A 10,693-nucleotide genomic window follows, 5' to 3' on the forward strand; every position below is an offset into this window, starting at 1 on the left:
CCCTCCTTTCTGTTTCCCTCCCTATCCCCTTCCCATTAAAGAAAAAAAAAGGGGGTGGGGACTGAGCAATGAAGCCACATGAAGTGGAAGACTCTATCCACTAAGGCAGCACAAAACCGGGAGGAAGACATCTCAATATGCTTGTGACCCAGGCCCAGGGAAGAGGAGAACTCTCGGAGCTACGCGTATATGATGCTATTGGTGCCTACAGAGGCCAGCTCAATCAGACCCAAAGCACACAAGGTGCTCTGGAACCAAAAAGACTGATGCTGAAGGCAGCAACAGATAGAGCAATTAAGCCACCATACCTGGCTCAACAGTGCTTTAATTTGCCTCTTTCCACCTCTTTTGTCCTTTTGGTTATCAGCCCACAGGCTAGTGTGGAAGCATATACAGCAACTACAGTGTGAGAATTCTCACACAGGCTGTTCGACGTTTGGCCATCAGCTCACTGGCCAGTCAGATGCTGATGTCTCTCCATTTCTAATACATAACACCACTTCCACTCATCCATCTTTTTGAGAAAGATGTTTGACTGCAACATCTTCCTACCTTAAAGTAGTAGCCATGGGTGACAGGCTTGAGACAACCATCACCGCACAGCATTGCTCTAGTTCCAGGAATGAGAGCCATGTGAGAAAGTCATGGTAGCAGGGGAAACGATGTTATCTTAGGGGAAAGCACCATTCTACTCTTACTTTTTCTGTTGTCTGATCCTTTTCGGGGGGCATGAGTGCGGGGGGGTGGGGGAGAACACCAAATCACAGGAAGCGCCTCTCAGTTGTTATGTAGGAGAAGGACACCACAGCACCTTGAAGGCTCTCTAAAACAAAGTGGAAAGTGATAAATTTGTTCTCTTTGGTTAACATATCAGCTATGGAACACAGCCTTATTTCAATCTCATATTGCTACTAGGCTATTCAGTTATGAAAAATAACAAATCCCATTCCTGCCTTAAGCCTATTTCAGTTGCTCTTTTTGTCTTCCATCATTTTCTTTCATCTTCTGCCACCTTGAATGAGGCTCACCAAGTGACACTGGCTTTCTTTGCTATCAAAGGGCTTCCTATACACTGTTTCTTTTGTTAAGACATCCCTTACCCCATGCCAGTTATTCATTTATTGTCTCGGGGCTTAAAATTCGCAGTTGGTTGCCTACTCTTTAAAAGTAGATGTGGGCCCTTCAAATCCTTTCCCTTTGGTAATTGGCATGATGCTAGCTCTTGCCCATTGGAGTCATTTGACTGAGAAACAATAACAAGAATGGAGTCTTCCTTTTGGGTCCTGTTTGCCAAACTCCTCAAGGGCACCATTTTTGTTCTATCTGTTGCTTGCCAACATAGTTTTCGCTAGAGCTAGGGGCAGCATTGTCTGCTAGTAATTAGTTACCGTATATTTTCTACACATAAGAAAAGATTTGTTTGTTTGTTTTGTACTTGCAGTGTAAGTTTATATGAATCAGGTGATCCAGGTGCCCTCAGAGGCCAAGGCATTCAGTCTCCTGGAACTGGAGTTAGGAGTGATGCTGAGCTGCCATGCATGCGGGTTCTGGGAGCTAAAACTCGGTCCTCTGCAAAAGCAGTAAATATCCTTAATAGCTGAGACAGTCCAGCAGTGTCTCAACATTCTCTGGATGGTCACCTAACAACAAGTTCATTCTTCTCTAGAGTGTTGCTCCAAATTGCTCAAAGACATCGGACCAATCTGGCTAAGCATCCCAGCAAGTACCTGTGACCTGCAGCTGCATCTCTTCCAATGATCACACCTTCCTTAGAAGATTGTCCTTTCATAGACTTGTTAGTCTGGTTCTAAGCCACCCTTAGAGTTCTTGTGCTCACAATTAATCAGCCTGAGTTTGATAATTATTTTACTATTGTGTGGCTCTTTCTAAGCAACAGTACATTTTCTCCTCTCCTGATTAAACCCACACTCCCAATGACTTCCTCATGCTCCTGACCTCAGGGTAAATATTATTTCCTAGCCTCTGGAATAAGCTCTCCATATTAGCTAGTTCTCACTGTATACTTTTTCTTCAGAGTATTGCTTATAATTAATATAATATAACAATTGTATGGGTTTTTTACTTAGTGTCTTCCTCACTGCACTGAAATGTTGATGAAGAAATCATACCTGTTAGAGTACCTAGCATGGCAAGAATTATTTCAGAGGTTATGGAGGGGGTGGTCTTTTCAAGCAATATTTCCCTGACTTACTGAAAAATAATGGAAAAGTGAAAAAGAAGAATGAATGGAAGGAAGGAAGGAAGGGAGAGGAAAAAGGTTTAAAAAAAGTAAAAGTGCCAGGGCTTAGCTCTCTTCACATAATTACTTTGTCTGTATCCTCTGTCAGAGAACTCCAGGTATGTAGTATAGTATTATGGAGTATATATATCAACAACTACCAAGTTTAACAAGTGCTGCTGATGTCAGCTAGGAGGTAAGTCTCTTACGAGGAATACCACTCCTTGAGCTCGATAGTTAAGGGATGTGATCTTATTTACTTTTAGTTCCTATGGAGAAGTGATGTTTTCTCTATCTGTTAAAGACCTCCTAATCTTTCCTATTCAGCAGTCTATGACCAACCATCTTTCCCAACTTTAATTTATTTCCTAAGGATGCCTGCTTCTTTCTGCAAAGTTCCAGTGTGAATTTTATATGTACTACAGAGATTTTGTGTCAATCAGGATGTGTACAATGGACAGTTGTTGGTTATGTCACGTGAACATAAGATCCTTTCTCTGATCACAAGGATTGGCCACTGCCCATCTTTTGGTTCATATGCATAAATGAAATTGGTTTCATGACTATTCTAGGAGTGCAGGTGTGGCCAAATTCTACTTCATATATATGTAACACTGTATTTTCTGGTCACTTTAGGACTCAGAATCTAAGACTATGAAGTTAGCATTAATGAAAGTCTGATTTATCTCTGGATCTTCTCAAATGAAGCTTTCCTTGTGGGCATGGAGGTTGAGAGATGGACAGTCTGGTAATCATATAGCTGCCTAACAACCACAAGGGCAGAACAGTAAAGAACTGAACAAAAATAAAGGTGAACAGAACCAGATGGAAGATGAAACCCTTGCAGATGCAAATAAAATGAAAAAAGGAACAAAAGCAAAAAACAAAACAAAACAAAACCAAACCATAAAAATAAAATATCCATCATGCTGCTCCAGAAACTAGAAAATCTAGACTTTTCAGTTCTCTGTACTCATAAGCCTACTTGTTTGTTAACCAATTCACTTTAAACATGCCACTGACCTTGTTGGTAATCTATTTAAATGCAAGTCATGAATAGGATAAAGGCAGACAATAAGCTTTCTTGATATGATGGCTTTGATAAAGTAACTGGGGAAATGGCTTAATGGGGGAAGAATCATTATGGCTCATAGACTCAGCCCATAGCACTTGGCTCTATTGTTCCTGGTAAGCACTTGATGGAGCAAAGCTGCTTCTACTGGGTGATGCTCAGGAAGCATAGAAAGAGGATAAAACAAGATATAATGCCATAGAGATATTTCCAAAGACCTGCTCTTCCCAACCAGGTCCAGGCTCCTATCTTCCTGATATCAAATGATCAATTAATCAGTGGGCTAAGCCACTGACAAAATCAGAGCCCCCACACTCCCATGACTTCCCAAGAGGAGCCAATAAAGAATCACATAGCTGGGGAACATTTCAGAGCCAAATGTAACAATTATGTAGACTGAAAGAATGAGTAATGCTGAGAAAAACTGTGTTCATTTCGGTCATTTGTTTAGACCTTGAACTAGGTAACATAGAGTGACCATAAAGCCTGAGAGCAAGCCAATATAATAAAACATTGATTTTTTTTTTACAGTGATGTAATATAATATTGTTTCACAGTTTATAGACACTACTATAGGATTTAGCTTACCTTAAAGTCTAGTTGAGAAATCTATTACAAGTTAATATGATATTAAATGCTACAAAGAATATGTTAGGAAACTTCCTATTACATATGTGCTAAAAGGCTGATTAAAGATAGTGAGGCAGAGACAGACAAGAAGACAAACAGAAGGAAAGAAATTAGGAAATGAAGAAAGGAAAAGGAAGGAAAGAAAGAAAAGGAAAAGACAATAGAATGAAAAGAAGTGATAAAGGGGTGAGGGAAGGGACTAATGAAGAATGGGAGTAAAAAATATTCAATAAATTTCCAGTTTGGGGGACATGAAGTCAAAGACACAAATGCTAAGAAGGGGAGGAAGAGAAGAAGATGGAGAAGAATAAAGAAGGAGAGGAGAAGGAAGAGGAGGAAGATGAAGGGAGAAGAGGGAAAAAGGGAAGAATAGCTAATCCATGGTTACTCTTCTTGGGGTGTTCAGTGTACTATATACAGGTGAACATATAAACAGTAGTAAAATATCTACCTTGTAATTGTGAGGTTAATGAAATACAGATGTATGTACCAGGTGTTACAAGAACAGGGAAGCAGGATGCTAGGTAGTAAGGCTTCCTAGGGAAGATAATCTTCAAGCTGGACCTTGACCACGGAGGAGGAGTTTCTAAAGCAGGAAGATCCGCTGCCCACAGAGGCACAGCTGTGGGAGCCAGCCGCAGGCAAGCCAGACGGTAGAGAGGAGGTGGACCTGACCACATCTGGTTTCTATCTCATATTTACTAATCATAAAGACACCTTCATCTGGAAAATTACATAAGACAAGGGTCCTGTTTGGCTTGTCGGGGATCAACAAGATCAAAATGCATTATTTCTTTATGAGAAGTTAGGACTTCATCAAGTTTGACACTGTTGCCCAGTGGTGTAATAGTGATGTAAGGGCTATTGGGATAATTTACTTTCTGTTTGGATTTGAAGCCCATTCCACAGTAGGGAGGTCATGTCTGATCTAATAAGCCTGGTCAAAAGTCCATGCTTCAGAAGGCCATAGGCCCTAGGGAAGAACCCAGTGTGCTCTTTTGCTAATGCTTATATTGTCACACTACCTTCTAAATATTTATGTTTATTCCTATAGAATATAACTACTTTGACGCTTGGTCAGAAAACTTTTTATTTTTTCTTTCTTTCTTCTTCTTTTTTTTGGGGGGAGCAGGTTATGAGACAGAGTTTCTCTCTGTAGCCTTGGCCCTCCTGGACTCACTTTGTAGACCAGGCTGGCCACAAACTCACAGATATCCACCTGCCTCTGCCTCCCCCGAGTGCTGCAATTATAGGCACGTGCACCACACCTGGCCGAAAAGTTTCTTTTTGCAGTGGGCAACATTTCTTGGAGAGACACGTAATTGGTCAAAGTGCTGAGGACACATGACTATCGAGTGTTCAGGCATAAAAGGAACATCTGTATCATCCCGAACCCCTTCCTCAAAAATCTCATGGAACACTACAGAAGAAAGTAAAAAGTCCACTCCAGGACTGCCATGAAACCCCATCTTCTGACCACAACTTGGCCATTGTACTCATGAACTCAGAACATCTGGGGTTACCATCACAAGACTGAGCCTTTCTATGTCCCAGTATGGCTGAGAGCAAGCACCACACGAGTCTTCAACCCTAACTGAAGAGCTATAGGCAATAAATGACCATATATGCTCCTGTTCTCCACATAACTGTGAAGAAGGTCCTGTCCATTGGCTAGATCAGAGACATGAACTTTGGTGCCCCATGTTTGATGACCTCCCCTTGGTCCTGGTGGCACTCAAAGAAAGAATAGGCAGGCTATCAAGATGAGACTTGATAGCCTGTGACCATAAAGTGGGGGAGGAGATCCCCTTCAATCATGGACCTAGTGGAGGGGAACAGGGTTGGGGGTGGGAGTGAGGAAGGAACGGGTGGATACAAGTGATGGGAGAACAATTGAGTTGTAATCGGAATAAATTAATTAATAAGAAAGATGAAAAAATTACTACATATGCACGCAACTTTAACTAAGCTCAGTGCGGGCAGGGCAACTGTGAAGAGGAGAGTTCCCAGAGGTGGTGGGGAACAGAATAGGAGAGGGAAGTTGGGGAGGGTGCTAGGACCAAAATGCATTATATGAGTGTGTGAAAATGTCAAGGAATAAATAAAATTAACCTTTAAGAAAAAGGCTCCATTTCCTTAAGGAAAAAAACTAAGTGTTTATCCAAAGTCACTTTCATTGGAGCATCTCATGGCGTGAGGCAAAATGGAAGAAGACCGAAGATAAAGGTCTGTGATCCTTTCGGCAGGAGGAAGTACGGGGCTGGCCGCGGTGTAGGCATTGCGCTGTCTCACACACTGTATTGATATTCCTGTCTCACGAGTCCAGGGCTTACCCAAAGCCACGGCATCCCAGCAGAGATAGTGTCTCTTCCTGCGCACCAGCTGTCCCCACAACCTGTGCCTCCGTGTCAACCTTGAGATTTAACTTTCTCCAACAAAGCTGGAAGTTACTGAAGCGGATTTCTAATCTAGGGTTCAAAGAGTAAGAACAATTGCCCCAATGTGTTCTGACCACATTAACTTGTGGGTGACAGAAGACAAGATTAATATCAATAAACTAATTTGCCAGCTGTTTGTCTCTTGGTGACTTTTTTAACTTGGTCAGGCTCCATCTCTCTCCTCCAACCCACCCCTGGTCAAAAGTCTCCCCCCAGTTATTTCTTGAAGAATGTTTTTAGAAAGTGCCTCAAATGTTCCTTGAGCTTAATAGCTCATGCTTTGAGAGCCTGGAAGAGGTGCCCTTCCCATGATTCCTTTATCATGAAAACAGGGACTCGAAGTGTGGGCTGCCCTCTCCTCGTGCTTTGAAAGCTTCAGACTTCTGTTTATTAAAGCGCCCGCTGAAACCTTGGTCTCTTCGTCATGCCCCACAGACAGACAGTTCCAAGAAGCTTTCCCAACCATGTGGTGGCCTCATGGCTCAGAACCTAAAGATGCTCCTGAGGCCTGGTGCCACTCACTCTGACAGAATAATGCAGAACAGGGCATTCATGCTCCTGGTACAGGGGCATACACCACAGAAGATGGGGAGCAGCACGGCACGCTATCCTAGCTTTCCTGAGATGTTTACTAAACCAAAGGCCCAAATAAGTCATGCACAAACTCTAGTGTGCTTGGGCACAGTGTGCACCAGTGTTTCCATGGAGACACTGAGCATATCCTGCAGCTCCACGTGGTTCCTTGGAAACCTTTTGCTTTGTTTTCACTTTGTGGAAAGAACACAGTATGCTATCTACTTCTTAATTTTTAAGCACTCTGAAAGTTATTCCTCTCTTATGACTATACCTTTATGTCCACTGAACAATTTCTTAAATCCACCTTACTCTAACTATCCCCTAATCATTGCCGATCTGTTGTTATCTTCAAGTCACTAGTAGTTTTAAATGCTTCATACAGTATATGTAATTCGCTTCCTCATTGGCCTAGCATAATATTCGGCTCATTTATACTACTCTTTTTAAGGCTGAGTAATGTTTCGCTGCATGTCTCTCTCTGCACATATCACATCCCACCATCATCATCTGTCAGTAGGCATTGAGTTTGTCACCTAATTTCAACTACTGTGAATAATGCTGACAAGAATGTACAAGGGGCAGATGCATCATTGAAAGCTTGATTTTATGTTCGACTATGTACCCAGAAGTGTGGCTGGGTATAAATACGTGTAAATCACATTTTAAGTAAATGTGTTGTTTACTGCAGCAGTTGCATCATCTCTACATTCCACAAGTGTTCTGATTTCATCATAGTTTCAGTAACACCTGCTATTCATTTCACACTTCTTAACAAGGGTTGTGAATTGAAAATCAGGGTGGGTTTTTTATGTGAATTTATCTGAGTATTTCTCTGTATTAAGTCTTTTCGAAATTGTGAATTCTTGGCACCCCTGTCCAAGCTCTGTTGTTCATAACAGCATGGAGTTATATTTGAGATGTCTATTCTGTTATCTTTTTGTATTTCTATACTTTGGCAGCGCCATAATGTCTTAATCACTTCAGAGTTGTATCTTGAAGTCAGAAAGTATAATGCCAAAAACATATGTTTGTTTGTTTTGGTGAAATTGCTCTGGCTACTGTGTTCCTTGGTCACTCCATGTGAATACTGAAAGTATTTTTTTTTCTGTACAAATATTTCCTTAAAACTTTTATAGAGATTGCAGTGATATTGCTGCTGGCTTGGCTCCACCGTGAAGAGGGCTGATGTTTTGACCCTCTGGCAAGCTTTGCTTGCTGGGCTCTTTAATCTGGTGACATCACTGTCTGTGCTCTGTAATTGGGTGAGGACAATTGGAACAGCTCCAAACTTAGGCACACTTGAACGACACCCCACTAAACAGATTTACCATGGAGGTCCTTGTTCGCATAATAACGAAACTCCGGACTTCCTGTGCTGAGGCACTGCTGGTCCCCAGAGTGCCCTGAATCTTCTCTGCTCACAGCTGTCTCTTCTCATCTTCCGCTGTGATTCTCCCAGTGTTCCATGGGAAGAGAGATAGAACTGAGCTTCCTGAGCAGTGTCCTGAAACACTTGAAGATGGACAACCAACCTCTGGCTCAGATTCCCTCATTAGAGAAATCATAATCTTAGCACTCTGTGCTTTCTTGCTGGAGGTCAACTCAGACAAAATGAAACCGTTCCAGTTGCCCTTATATAGTAGCGTGTCGCCGCATCTTTTTACCCTATAAGGGTAAAGTTTTATCTCTAACTAACTAAACTAACACAGAGACCCACAGCTGGACAGTGTACAGATTTGGAGAGAGTTCGGAGCACTTGTTACTAAATAGAGTGTTCTCATCAAAGCCCATCCCCTCAAGGCTTGGGTATCTTATGTAGAAGAGGAGCTGGAAAGATGATAAGAGTCAGAGGTGATGGATGACTCAAAAAAACAAAACAAACAAACAAAACAAAACAAACAAAGAACAAAAAAAAACCAAAAAAACAAAGCAGTGCTTTCCAGACAAAGCAGTTCTGTTGCACCTATGAGCTCACAGAGACTGTGGCAGCGTGCACAGGGAGAACGGGTTCAAGCCACAGATCCCAGCACCGAGAGAAGGAAGTGAGCACAGGACCTCACTCCTAATCAGGAAGCTATCTGCAATTGATACCTGCCTGCAAAGAAAAAAAAAATTGGTTTCGTGGGATATATTGACCACACCTCAGGTCAGACCTCATGCCCAGGAGCTGGCCATCACAAAGTGAACTCAGTGGTATTTTTGTAGGCTTTTTGTATCATGTTGGTTTGTTTGGGGAATTTTTTGTTGTTGTTGTTGTATTAATCGTTTGCTTATTTTGATTTTCATTTTTGTGTTTTTATAAGTTTTGTTTTATTTTTTTCAGGTTTTTGTTTTGAGAGAGAGGAGGGGAGAGATGGATGGGTAGGAAGTGGAGAGGAATTGCAGAGGGGAAGTACTTGATCAAAATACATTCCATGAGCAAACCTTTTTTTATTTCAGTTAAAAAGAAAACAAACAATATTTTACCCCTGAGACATGACCTTTCAGAGAAACACTTTATCTGACATAGCCACTGATAATGGTCCTGTGAAATGCTAGGACTGAAAGTCTCTTAAATTTTTACAGCATGTACTGATTTTTAAAACTGAAGGCAAGTTTTGAAAAACTGCTTCTGTATTACTTGGAGAATGATAAAGAGTGATTTATTTGCTAGTTCTAAATAGTTTTCTCTGGGTCATTTACCTTTAGATAATCCCACCCCTGCTTGGAACGTTAGTGGAGATATTTTTTTAAACTATTTGGTTTTATTTCCACTGATTACACTGAAAATAAGCACAGTGTTCTTTTCCATTGTTTTTGGGAAAAAAAATTACTTTGGGTTCTTCTTTGGCGAAAGTTCTCCTTCTTTCAGATGCTAATGGTTCTTGGTTTTGAAAATTATAATAATGCCACATCAGAACAATATCAGGGTCGTGGGGCTCAAAATTCCACGGTCTGTCAGGCTATGACAACTAAGATGTGCTCTCAGTTGCTTCTTCAGAATTCCTCATCGGACTAAGCCACAGGAAAGCGAGAGTTGTTTTCTGACCGATTTTTCTCTAGGAAACCAGTTGTAAACATGTGTTCCTCTCCCCGGCATAATCTAAAGGGAACTCTGTAACAGTTCTTCTATGTAATAGTCTATCAGCGTCTTTATAGTAAAACACATCATTTTTCTCAGATACAGAAGAGCCTTCCTGAGCAACCCAGTACCTGCCCATGATGAGCCTAACCCTACCCACATCCTTGACACATCAGCCTCAGTGCCCTTTATTGCTCTTTTTATAGATTTTTTTTTCCAAACACAGCTCTTAATATAGGCTGATGTCTGTGCCAGGTATACCGTTGCACCAAAACACTGACTATGGGCCTGCCATTCAGGTGACAGCTGAACTCTTGTCTCCCGAGACACAATCCTGACTGTTCCATTGGCTGGAACTCTGCTAAACCAATGTGCTGCTTCGTTTTTCTCAATTCAAATGCAGAATTTGTCTTCCCTTCTATTGATTTCCCTTTCCCTTCGAGTCTCTCCTGCCGCGTAGCTGCCCTGTAAACGTGCCTTGAAAACAGAACCTCTGCCTCATTCAGTGACTGTATTTTCAGCGCTTACACTGGCTTCCCCCACATAGTTGGCTATCGGTAGCTATTTGCTATGTGAGTGAATGAGTGAAATAATGATTTCTCATGCCGACTGTGATGGGAAGAAACCACATGCATTCTTCCTCTGATATTGTCCCCAGGATTATCTACAAGTTCTCA

The sequence above is a fragment of the Acomys minous genome (genome assembly GCF_964271855.1).
Source record: "Acomys minous genome assembly, chromosome: 11".
Lineage (NCBI taxonomy): Eukaryota > Metazoa > Chordata > Mammalia > Rodentia > Muridae > Acomys > Acomys minous.